Source organism: Vulpes vulpes, chromosome 2 (assembly GCF_048418805.1).
Source record: "Vulpes vulpes isolate BD-2025 chromosome 2, VulVul3, whole genome shotgun sequence".
In the NCBI taxonomy this organism is placed as follows: Eukaryota; Metazoa; Chordata; class Mammalia; order Carnivora; family Canidae; genus Vulpes; species Vulpes vulpes.
The window spans coordinates 98,299,256-98,311,520 of NC_132781.1; the positions used below are offsets into that span (position 1 = coordinate 98,299,256).

The window sequence follows — 12,265 nt, forward strand, 5'->3', positions numbered from 1 at the left end:
CCCTAGTATGGGGCTTAAACTCACAACCCTGAGATAAGACCTGAGCTGAGATCAAGAGTTGGATGCTTGACTGACTGAGCCACCTAGGCCCCCTGATAAATGAAATTGTTTTAATTTCCTATTAAGATTGTTCATTTATAGTTGTGTGTGTGTTTTTTTTTTTTTTTTTTTTAATCTTTTGGGACGCCTGGGTGGCTCAGTGATTGGGCGTCTGCCTTTGGTTTGGATCATGATTCTCGCATCCCAGGATCAAGTTCTGCTCCCTGTATGGAGCCTACTTCTCCCTCTGCCTCTCTCTCTCTGTCTCTCATGAGTAAATAAAAGGCTTAATTTTTTTTTTTTTTTAGATTTATTTTGAGTCAAATATAGAGTCACATGCAGGTGTAAAAAATAATACAAAGAGAGTTCGTGTACCATTTACTCAGTTTCCCTAATGTTGGTATTTTTAAGAATTACAGGATAATATCAGCATCAGGTTATTGAATTTGATATGGTTAACAGAATAATTCCATCAGAAGGATCACTCATGGTGCCTTTTTTTTTTTTTTCATAGTACCTTTTTAATAGGTATACCTACTTCATTACTAATTCCTTCCAGGCTTAGTTCCTGGCAAGCACTGATGTATCAACCAGTTCTGTAATTTTGCCATTTCAGGGATGCTATATAAATGGAAGCAAAGAACATGTAACTTTTTGAGATTGGGTTTTTTTCCCTCATGTACCATGATTCTTTGGAGATTCATCCAGTTTGTTGAATGTATCAGTAGCTCCGTTGCTTTTTCTTAGTGTTTTATGTTATGGGTATACCACAGTTTGTTTAATTATTCATCTGATGCAAGATACTTAGGTATTTCTGGTTTGGGGCTATCATGAATAAAGCTGATTAAACTACTCTTGTGTAGATTTCTGTGTGAACATAGGTCTCCATTTCTCTGGGATGAATGTCCATTTGTACAATTGCTGAGTTGTATGAGGGCTGCATGTGTAGTTTCTTAGAAGAAATTGCCGAGGTGCCTACGCAGCTCAGTCAGTTAAGTGTCTGCCTTTGGCTCAGATCATGATCTCAGGCCCTTGGGTTTGAGCCCTGCTTTGGGCTCTCAGCTCAGTGGGGAGCCTACTTCTCCCTCTGCCTCTCCCCCTGCTTGTGTACTCTCTCTTTCTGTCAAATAAATAAAATATTTTTTTTTTCTGTTTTGCTGCCCTTTATTTATTTTTAATAATAAATTTATTTTTTATTGGTGTTCAATTTACCAACATACAGAGTAACACCCAGTGCTCATCCCATCAAGTGCCCCCCTCAGTGCCCGTCACCAATTCTCCCCCACCCCCCGCCCTCCTCCCCTTCCACCACCCCTAGTTCGTTTCCCAGAGTTAGGAGTCTTTATGTTCTGTCTCCCTTTCTGATATTTCCCACACATTTCTTCTCCCTTCCCTTATATTCCCTTTCACTATTATTTATATTCCCCAAATGAATGAGAACATATAATGTTTGTCCTTCTCCGATTGACTTACTTCACTCAGCATAATACCCTCCAGTTCCATCCACGTTGAAGCATATGGTGGGTAAATAAAATCTTAAATAAAGAAAAAAATTCCTAAGGTGTTTTCCGGAGTGACTGTACCATTTCCATTTCCATTAGAAGTCTGAGCAAGCCAGTTTTTTGGCATCTTTGCTAGCATGTGGCATTTTCACTTTTTTTTTTTTTTGGTCATTCTTTTTATTTAGTAGTTTGGTAGGCATATAGTGATACCATATTGTGATCTAAAAAAAAAAACAATTATTTTGGGCAGCCTCGGTGGTGCAGCGGTTTAGCGCCACCTGCGGCCCCGGGGTGTGATCCCGGAGACCCGGGATCGAGTCTCGCGTTGGGCTCCCTGCGTGGAGCCTGCTTCTCCCTCTGCCTGTGTCCCTGCCTCTCTCTTTCTCTCTCTGTGACTATCATTAAAAAAAAAAAAAAAATCTTCAAAAAAATTTATTTTGACAGAGAGTAAGTGAGCATGCATGCACAAGCAGGGGAAATCAGCAGAGGGAGTGGGAGAAGCAAATTCTCTGCTGAATGGGGAACGTAATGTGGGGCTTGATCCCAGGACCTTGGGTTGTGACCTGAGCCAAAGGGAGATGCTTAACTGACTGAGCCACCCAGGCACCCCTATTGTGATTTTAATTTGCATTTGCCTAATGGCTAATGATGTTGACCATCTTTTATCTTTTTATGTATTTGCTGTTTATATATCTTTTTAGGTCATATGTCTTATCTTTTGAGCAAATGTCTATTTGTGACTTTTGCCTATTTTCCAATTATTGTGAAAATTAATTAAAAAGAATCTCTACACCCAGCATGAGGCTCAAACTCATGACCCAATGATCAAGAGTTACATGCTCCATTGACTGAACCAGCCAACTGATCCTGAAAATATTTATATTTAGAATTAGCTAGCTGGACTCCGTTTTTGTTTTTGTTTTTTTGTAGGATTTTTTTTTTTTTTTAAATCTTGAGAGAAAAGGAGAGAGAACATGAACAGGGGGAGAACCTGACTCCTCACTGAGCAGTGATGACATGTACCCCGCCCCCCCCCCCATTGTGGGGCTTGATCCCAGGACTCTGAGATCATGACCTAAGCTGAAGGTAGATGCTCAACTAACTGAGCCACCCAGGTGCCCCTGGACTCAGTTTAGATGATTGCAACTTTGTTGGCAACATTCAAAGCATAATAGGAGCAAGGTGAACATAGACTTTTTTCTCCTTGAGGCCTGTTGTGGAGAAGGATGCCTTGTACACCCTGCTGCTCTCACACTGTCTTTCTCTCCTCTGGTTTCTTCTGGCACATCAGTGGTTTCTTTGTTAATGTCGTTCTCATTCAAATATTGATTTTTTTCATCATTTGCTTATTTTCTTATTGTAGAGTTTGACAGCTCTGTATATATTCTATGTGCTCTTTGCCAAGTACATGATTTGCTCTTATTTTATCCCAAATTGGAGCAAAGTTTTTATTTTTGATGAAGTACAATTTATAAATTTATTCTTTTATGGATCATACTTTTGTTGTCAAACTTAATAACCCTGTACCCAATCTTAAATCCCAAAGATTTTTTCCCTGTGTTTTCTTGTTATTTACTTAGTTTTTAAGTGAGCTCTATGCCCAATATGGGGCTTGAACTTGATTGTGAGATTAAGAGTTTCATGTTCTACTGACTTAGCCAGCCAGATGCCCCTCTTTTAAAAATATTATAGTTTTATGTTTTACTTTTAAATCTCTGATTCATTTTGAGTTAATTTTTATATAAAGGGTAAGACTTTTTTTTTTTTTTTTTTTACCTTGTCTCTTTGCCTGTGGATTTCCAAACGCTCCAATGCCAACCATTTGTTGAAAAGTCTGTCTTCTTTTTTTTTTTTTGAAAAGTCTGTCTTCCATTGAATTGCTCTTGCACCTTTGTCCAAAATCAGCTGGGCATCTTTGGGTGTATTTCTGGGTTTTCTGTTCTGTTACGTTGATCTTTGCATCTGTGTCTCTGGCTGGCAGTACCAGGTGTCTTAATTATAGTACATGATGATTTTTCAGTCACATGGATGATTCTACTTTATTCTTTCACAAAATTATTTTGATTATCTGGTTTCTTTGTGTTGGTTTTTAAATATATATTTTATTTTATTTTTTTTAAAGATTTTATTTATTCATGAGACACACACACACACACACACACACACACACACACACACACACACAGGCAGAGGGAGAAGCAGGTTCCATGCAGGGAGCCTGACGTGGGACTTGATCCTGGGTCTCCAAGATCAGGCCCTGGGCTGAAGGCAGATGCTTAACTGCTAAGCCAACCCAAGCATCCCCCTTTTTGGTAGTTTTTAAAGTACAAATTAAAATTTGAAAATAGTTACAGGGCTAGCATTGGCTGGGTGGGTCATTTGGAAGAGCATATGACTGTTGATCTTGGAGTTGTGAGTTCAAGTTCCATTTTGAGTGTAGAGATTACTAAAAAAAATTAAGTAACTTTGAGAAAAAATTTAGGAGCCTCGGTGTCCATCAAAAGATGAATGAATAAAGAAGATGTGGTTTATGTATACAATGGAATATTACTCAGCCATAGAAATGACAAATACCCACCATTTGCTTCCATGTGGATGGACCTGGAGGGTATTATGCTGAGTGAAATAAGTCAGTTGGTGAAGGACAAACATTATATGGTCTCATTCACTTGGGGAATATAAAAAAATAGTGAAAGGGAATAAAGGGGAAAGGAGAGAAAATGAGTGAAAATATCAGTGAGGGGGACAAAACATGAGAGACACCTAACTCTGGGAAACGAACAAGGGGGTAGTGGAAAGGGAGGTGGGTGGGTGTTGGCGTGACTGGGTGATGGGCACTGAGGGGGACACTTGGTGGGATGAGCACTGGGTGTTATGTTGTATGTTGGCAAATTGAACTCCAATAAAAAAAATAAATAAAATTCAAAAAAAATTAAAAAAAATTAAAAATAGTTAAAGGCTATGACCAGTTTTGTAATGGGTGAATTGGAGTAAGTTATATTTTTCAAGGAAGGGATTCATCTCATATAAGCTGTCAGTTATGTGTGGAGTTGTTCATCGCATTCCCTTATTACTCTTTTGATGTCTGCGGGATCTGTACTGATATCCCCTCTTTCATTTTTGATAGTGGTGATTTGTCTTCTCTCCTTTTCTTTGTCAGTGTTGCTAGAGGTTTATCAATTTTATTGATCTTTTGAAAGAAACAGCTCCTTGTTTTGTTGACTTTATTTTTCTATTTTAAATTTCTTTGATTTCTGCTCTTATATTTATTTTTATCTGCTTTCTGCTTGCTTTGAGTTTATTTTGTTCTTTTTTTAGTTTCCCAAGGTGAAGCTTAGATTATTGATTTGGGACTCTTCCACTTTGTGCATTGTTAGAGATTTTCCTCTTATCACTGGTTTAGCTGGGTCCCACAAATTTTATTATGTTTTATTTTCATTTTCATTCAGTTTATTATATTTTTTCATTTTCCTTGCAGCTTCCTCTTTATTATTGTGTCACTTTCTTCTGGCCTGTGTGGTTTCTGATAAGAAATTTGTTCCCAGGGCAGCCCTGGTGGTGCAGCGGTTTAGCGCCGCCTGCAGCCCAGGGCATGATCCTAGGGACCCTGGATCGAGTCCCACATCAGGCTCTCTGTATGATGCCTGCTTTTCCCTCTGCCTGTGTCTCTGCCTCTCTCTCTCTGTCTCTATGAATAAATAAAAAATCTTAAAAAAAAAAAAAAGAAATTTGTTCCCCAATTATTTTTCTTCTATAAATAAAATGTTTTTCTTTTGTTACTTTCAAGATGTTTCCTGTGTTTAGACTTCAGAAGTTGAATTAGGTTGTGTTTAGAGGTAGATGCCTTTAGAATTATCCCTTTGGACATTTGCTTAGCTGCTTCATTCTGTGGTTTTATGGCTTACCAAAATGGTAGTTTTTCTAGCTGTTATTTATTTGAGTACTTTTTCAGTTCCACTTTATTTCTCCTCTTCTTCCTGAGACTCTGATGACATAAATGTTAAGATTATTTGTTTTATTCCCAAAGATCTCTGAGAGTCTGTTCATTTTTGTTTTTTCTCCACTCTCTGGTGCTTACATTGAGTAATTTTCATGGTTATATCTTCTAGTTCATGAATTCTTTTACTCTCTTTCCTTAATTCTGCTGTTGAGGTCATGAATTGAGCTCTTTATCTTGAATATCGTACTTTTCAATTCTAAAAATTTCCATTTTTTCTTTATATTTTCAGTTTCTGCTAAGGCTTTTTATATTTCTGTGCTCATGGAATCCTTTTTTTCCCCCCTAAAGATTTATTTATTCATGAGACACACAGAGAGAGGCAGAGACTTAGGCAGAGGTAGAAGCAGGCTCCTTGCGGGGAGCCTGTTGCCGAACTCAAACTCAATCCTAGGACCCCAGGGTCATGCTCTGAACCCCAAGGCAGATACTCAACCATCGAGCCACCCAAGGGCCCCATCATGGAATCCTTTTTTAAAAAAAATTTTAACATAGGGCTTGAATTTACAACCCTGCGATGCAGAGTAGCATAATCTACTGACAGAGCCAGTTAGGTGCCCCTCAGAGTCATTTTTATTATGACTGCCATAAAATTTTCATCAGATAATTCTAACGTTGGTCAGATGTTAAAATTATAAATATCTATATGTTGTTGGCACCTATTGATTATTTTTTTCATTCAGTTTGAGGTCTTCTGGTCTTGTTATGACAAATGATGTTTGATTGAAACATGAACATTTTTTGGAGTACCTAGGTGACTTGGTTAAATGTCTGCCCTTGGCTCAGGTCATGACCAGCATCTTGGGATCGAGCCCTTCATTGGGCTTCCTGCGGGGAGCCTGCTCCTCCTTCTCCCCCTGCCTGCTGCTCCTCCCCCTGCTTGTGCTCTTTCTGTCAAATAAATAAAATCTTAAAAAAAAATATTTTTTTTTGTGTTATGCTCTGGGACTTTGCATCTTACATAAACCTGTTTTAGCTAGGTTTCTCTAACTTGCCTGACAAGAGGAGTTGTGAGTGTCATCTCCTTATGCCAGGTATGAGATGAAGTTCATGTTCCCCATTGGGCCTTTGTTGACACTTGAGGGAGGCTGCTTGTTAATGCTGAACAGTATTGGCAAATTATGACTCTCTACCTGATTTCCACAGTGAATGTGGCCTCACTTACCACTGTGTATTGGTGAAACTCCTAACTCCTTGCTGTACCTTCTGACACCACTCCACGGGATAGGTTTTGTTTCCTTGTTACTGCCAGATGAAAGTAGAAGTCCATCCTACCCTTGTCACCATTGAAGGACATGCTGTTTACCATTTAGTGAGGCTGAAAATTCTGGTTACTTACCTGACCTGCTCTTATACTACCCCAGTGGTAGTCTTGGGAGGACTCAGTCTCACAAGGGTGGTTGTTAAGTTCCCTACTTGACCAATTGTAAGAGTGGGTAGGATTAGTTTTTCTGTGATGTTAAGCTGGGTAGAGTACTATCTAAAAGTTTTCTTTCCTTGCTAATATGATCCCTTCCTGGCTGTTTGTCTAGAGAGACAGAGAGAGAAAGAGACCGGAAGCCTTTTGTTTGAGCTTTTTGGGGAGGGTGGGGGTTCTGTGCTTTTTGGTGCTTCTGCATTGCTGACTTATTCCATTCCAAGAGTGAGATATAGTAGGCAAAAAAAACCTCTTGATAACGTCACTAGCATGTTATTCCTTGGGTCCTGTGGTTTCTAGCTAATTTGCCTTAATATGTTTCGGAATAGGTTTGTTTTATTTAAAATGTCCTCAGGTTTTTTGTTTTTTAAAGGTTTTATTTATTGGGACGCCTGGGTGTTTCAGCGTTTGAGATTCTGCCTTTGGCTCAGGTTGCGATCCTGTGTCCCCCGGATCGAGTTCTGCATTGGGCTTTTTGCATGGAGCCTGCTTCTCCCTCTGCCTATGTCTCTCTGCCTCTCTCTCTCTGTGCCTATATGAATAAATAATTAAAATCTTTTTTTAAAGATTTAAAAAACCTTTACATTATTTTTTAAGATTTTATGTATTCATGAGAGACACAGAGAGAAAGGCAGAGACATAAGCAGAGGGAGAGGTAGGCTCCTCGCGGGGAGCGCAATGTGGGACTTGATTCCAGGACCCCAAGATCACAACCTGAGTCAAAGGCAGATGCTCAACGACTGAGCCACCCAGGTGTACCAAGGGTTATTGTATTCTTCCTGATTTTCTGTTTACTGGTTCTCTCAATTGACAGAGGTTTGTTGAAATCTCCAAATACAATTGTGGGTTTTCCCTTTTTTTGTTGTTGTTATGTTATTATTGCTTCATGTATTTTGAAGGTGTTGAGGATTTATGTATTTTCTTAGTGAAACCCTTTATGTTTGTAAAATGATCCTCTTTTTTTCCTGATAATTTTGTTGATTTTTACTTTTTACTGTGGTATCATTAACATAAAGCGTTATTATAAATTTCAGGTGTACAGTATAACTCAGCAATTTTATGTATTGCTCAGTGCTTATCAAAATAGGTGTATTTTTGGGGGTGCCTGAGTGGCTGAGTCAGTTAAGCGTCTTCCTTTAGCTCAGATCATGATCCCAGAGTCCTGGAATTGAGTCCTAAGTCTTCCTCCCTACTCAGTGAGGAATCTACTTCTCCCTCTCTCTGCTCTTGTGCTTTTCATTCCCTCGCTTTCTCTCTCTCCTCAAAATAATAAAATCTTAAAAAAAAAAAAGTGTACTTTTAATCCCTTTTACTATTAATCTTACCTGTTTTACCCATCCCCCACCCACTTCCTCTCTGGCAACCACCAGTTTTCTATGTGTCTGTTTTATAGGTCTGTTTCTGCTTTTTGTTCATTTATTTTTTAGGATCCACATGTAAGCAAAATCATATGGCATTTGTCTTTCCCAGTCTGACTTATTTTAGTTAGCATTATACTCACTAGGTTCATTCATGTCACAAATGGAAAGAATCATTTTTCTCTTTTTTTTTTTTTTTGGCTGAGCAATATTCCATTGCACACAAACACACACCCTTTTATACATTCATCTATCCATGGACACTTGGGTTACCTCCCTATTTGGCTGTGGTAAATAATGCTGCGGTAAACAGATGCATATGTCTTTTTGAATTACTGTTTTTATTTTATTTAGGTAAATACTCAGAAGTGGAATTAGTGAATTGTATGATACTTCTGTTTCTAATCTTTTTTTTTGTTTTGTTTCTGATTTTTTGAGAGGCCTTTATACTGTTTTTTTCCACAGCTGCATCAATTTGCATTCCCACAAACAGTGCATGAGGGTGTTTTTTTCCTTCCACATGTTCTACCAACATTTGTTTCTTCTATTTCTGTTTTTAGCTGTTCTGACAGGTGTGAGGTGATACCTCATTGTGGTTTTGATTTCTATTTCCCTGATAATGAATGATGGTGAGCATCTTTTCATGTGTCTGTCGACCATCTATCTGTGTGTATCTATTCAGGGCTTCTGCCCACTTTTTAATCAGACTTTTTTGGTGTTGAGTTGTATAAGTTCTTTATATATTTTGGATATTAGCCCCTTATCAAGACATATAATTTACAAATATTTTCTTACACTTCTTGGGTTGCCTTTTCATTTTGTTGAAGATTTCTTTAGCTATGCAAAGCTTTTTTTTTTTTCTTTGATGTAGTCCCAAAGTTTATTTTTGCTTTTATTTTATTTTTATATGGTTTTATTTGCCTGAGGAGACATATTTATGTTTCTATGGCTGATGTCAAAGATATTAACTACCAATGTTTTCTTCTAGGAGTTTTTGGTTTCATGTCTCACATTTAGGTCTTTAATCTATTTTGAGGGTTTTTTTTTTTTTTTTGTATAACTGAGAAAATGGTCCAGTTTTGTTGTTGTTTTTTATTTTGCATGTAATTATCCAGTTTTCCCAGCACCGTTTGTTGAAGAGACTGTCTTTTCCCCATTATATGTTCTTGCTTCTTTTGTCATAGATTAATTGACTATAAAAAGCATAGGGTTATTTCTGAGCTCTCTATTTTGTTCCACTGATATGTGTTTTTATGCCACTACTATACTGTTTTTTTTTTTTTTTTAAGATTTTATTTATTTATGAGAGAGAGAGAGAGAGAGAGGGGCAGAGACACAGGCAGAGGGAGAAGCAGGCTCCACCAAGGGAGCCTGGTGCAGGACTCGATCTCGGATCTCCAGAATCACGCCCTGGGCTGAAGGCGGTGCTAAACCGCTAAGCCACCTGGGCTGCCCCTAGTATACTGTTTTGATTATATACTATTGTAAGTATATCTTGAAATCTGATAGTATGATACACCAACTTTGGTCTTCTTTTTTAAGATTGGCCATTTGGAGTCTTTTCTGGTTTCATAGTCTAGTTCTGTAAACAATGGTATTTTGTTAGAGATTGTAGCTTGCTTTGGGTAGTATGGGTATTTTAACAGTATTGGTTCTTCCATTTCTTTCTTTTAAAAAAAAAAGATTATTTATTCATGAGTGAGACAGAGAGAGAGAGGGGGCAGAGACACAGGCAGAAGAAGAAGCAGGCTCCATGCAGGGAGCCCCATGCGGGACTTGATCACAGGACTCTGGGATCATGACCTGAGCCAAAGGCAGGTGCTCAACCTCTGAGACATCCAGGCATCCCGGTTCTTCCATTTCTTGAGCATGGACTATCTTTCCTTTTTTTAAATTTATGTTTTCAAGGTTTTTTTTTTTTTTTTTTAAAGATTGTATTTATTTATTTATGAGAGACACAGAAAGAGAGAGAGAGAGAGAGAGAGAGAGAGGCAGAGACACAGGCAGAGGGAGAAGCGCCGGGAGCCCGACGTGGGACTCGATCCCAGGTCTCCAGGATCAGGCCCTGGGCTGAAGGCGGTGCTAAACCTCTGAGCCACCCGGGCTGCCCTGTTTTCAAGGTTTTTAGTCAGTGATTTATAGCTTTCAGAGTACAGGTCTTTCACCTCCTTAAGTTTATTCCTAGGTATTTTTGGTGTAATTGTAAATGGGATTATTTTTAAAATTTCTGTTTCTGCTACTTTATTATTAATGTATAGAAATGCAGCAGAGTTCTATAAATTTTTTATCTTCTGACTTTACTGAATTTGTTTATCAATTCAGACAGTTTTTTGGTAGAGCCTTTAGAATTTTCTATGTATAGGATCATGTCATCTACAAATAGTGACACTTTTACTTCTTCCTTACCAATTTGGATGCTTTTTATTTCCTTATTATTTTTTAAACATTTAATTTATTTGAGAGTGAATGAGAGGGAGAGCAAGCAAGGGGAGGAGCTGAGCAGGGAGCCTGATTCGACACTGGATCCCAGCACTCCAGGATCATGATCTGAGCTAAAGGCAGCCACTTAACCGACTGAGCTCGCTAAGTGCCCTGAAGATGCTTTTTATTTCTTTTTGTTATCTCATTGCTATAGCTAGGAGTTTAGGTACTATGTTAAATAAAAGTGGTTACAGTGAGCATCCTTGTCTCAGTCCCTGATCTTATCGGAAAAACTCTCGGTAGTTCACCACCATGGACTATGATGTCAGCTGTGGGTTTTTCATGATCTTCATTTGCTGAGATATATTCCCTTAACAACTACTTTGTTGAGGGGATTTTATCATGAATGGATGTTCTACTTTTTCCAATACTTTTTCTGCATTTATTGAAATGATCATGTTTTTTATCCTTTCTCCTGTTTATATGATATATCAGGTTGATTTATTAGCAAATACTGAATTACACTTGCATCCCAGGAATAAATCTCACTTGGTTGTGGTGAATGCTTCTTTTTAATATATTGTTGGGTTTAGTTTACTAATATTTTGTTGAGGATTTTTGCATCTATATACATTAGAGATACTGGGTTGTCCTCTTTTCTGGTAGTCTTTATCTGGTTTTATTATAAAATGCTGGCTTCTTAGAATTTTCCTTCCACTTTTTTTTTTTTTTGTAGTTTTGTAATAGTTTTAGAAGAATACATATCAAACTCTTTAAATGTTAGATAGAATTCACCTGCATTAAATCCTTTTATCTTTATGAAATGACCCTCTTTTTCCTTTCTTTTTCTTTTCTTTTCTCCTTTTTTAATTGGAGAGGGAGAGTGCACAGGAGCAGGGAGAGAGGCAGAGAGGTAGAAGCAGACTCTCCACTGAGCAGGGAGCCAGTGCATGGCTCAATTCCAGGACCCTGGGGTCATGACCTGAGCTGAAGGCTGACACTTAACTGACTGAGCCACCCAGGAACCCTCATCTTCTTTTTTACTTTACTTTCTTTTTTTTTTTTTTTTAAGATTTTAAAAAAATTTATTCATGAGAGACACAGAGAGAGGCAGAGACATAGGCAGAGGGAGACGCAGGCGCCCTCCCGGGAACCTGATGTGGGACTTGATCCTGGATCATGGGATCAGCCCTGAGCCAAAAGACACTTAACTGCTGAGGCACCCAGGCATCCCTTCTTTTTTTCTTGGTAATATTTATTTTTAAATTTACTTTATGTGATATTCATAAAACAGTTTTAACTTTCTTTTGATTCTCCTTGATATAATAATGACCTTTTTTTCCTGGATGCTTTCTTAGAGATTTTTTTCTTTATCTATGATTTTTGGCAATTTAATCATACATCTTCGTTTACATTTCTTTTATTGTCTTTATTGACACAGTCAACATTTCTTAATATTTTTGTTGCTCGGTGTTCATTTACAGAGTTGCTTCATTCTATTGTGTTTATAATATTAAATATGGTGAATTGT

General features: G+C 37.9%; 1 protein-coding gene and 1 non-coding gene across 29 annotated transcripts in view; one reads left to right on the forward strand and one right to left on the reverse strand.

The window, feature by feature from the left end:
* Positions 1 to 12,265, forward strand: part of MLLT10 (MLLT10 histone lysine methyltransferase DOT1L cofactor) — a 249,580-nt gene that overhangs the window by 30,787 nt on the left and 206,528 nt on the right. The window lies entirely within an intron of this gene.
* On the reverse strand, positions 2,824 to 2,889 carry LOC112931169 (small nucleolar RNA SNORD42). The gene has a single exon (XR_003237290.1). It is a non-coding gene; the product is annotated as a small nucleolar RNA SNORD42 (small nucleolar RNA).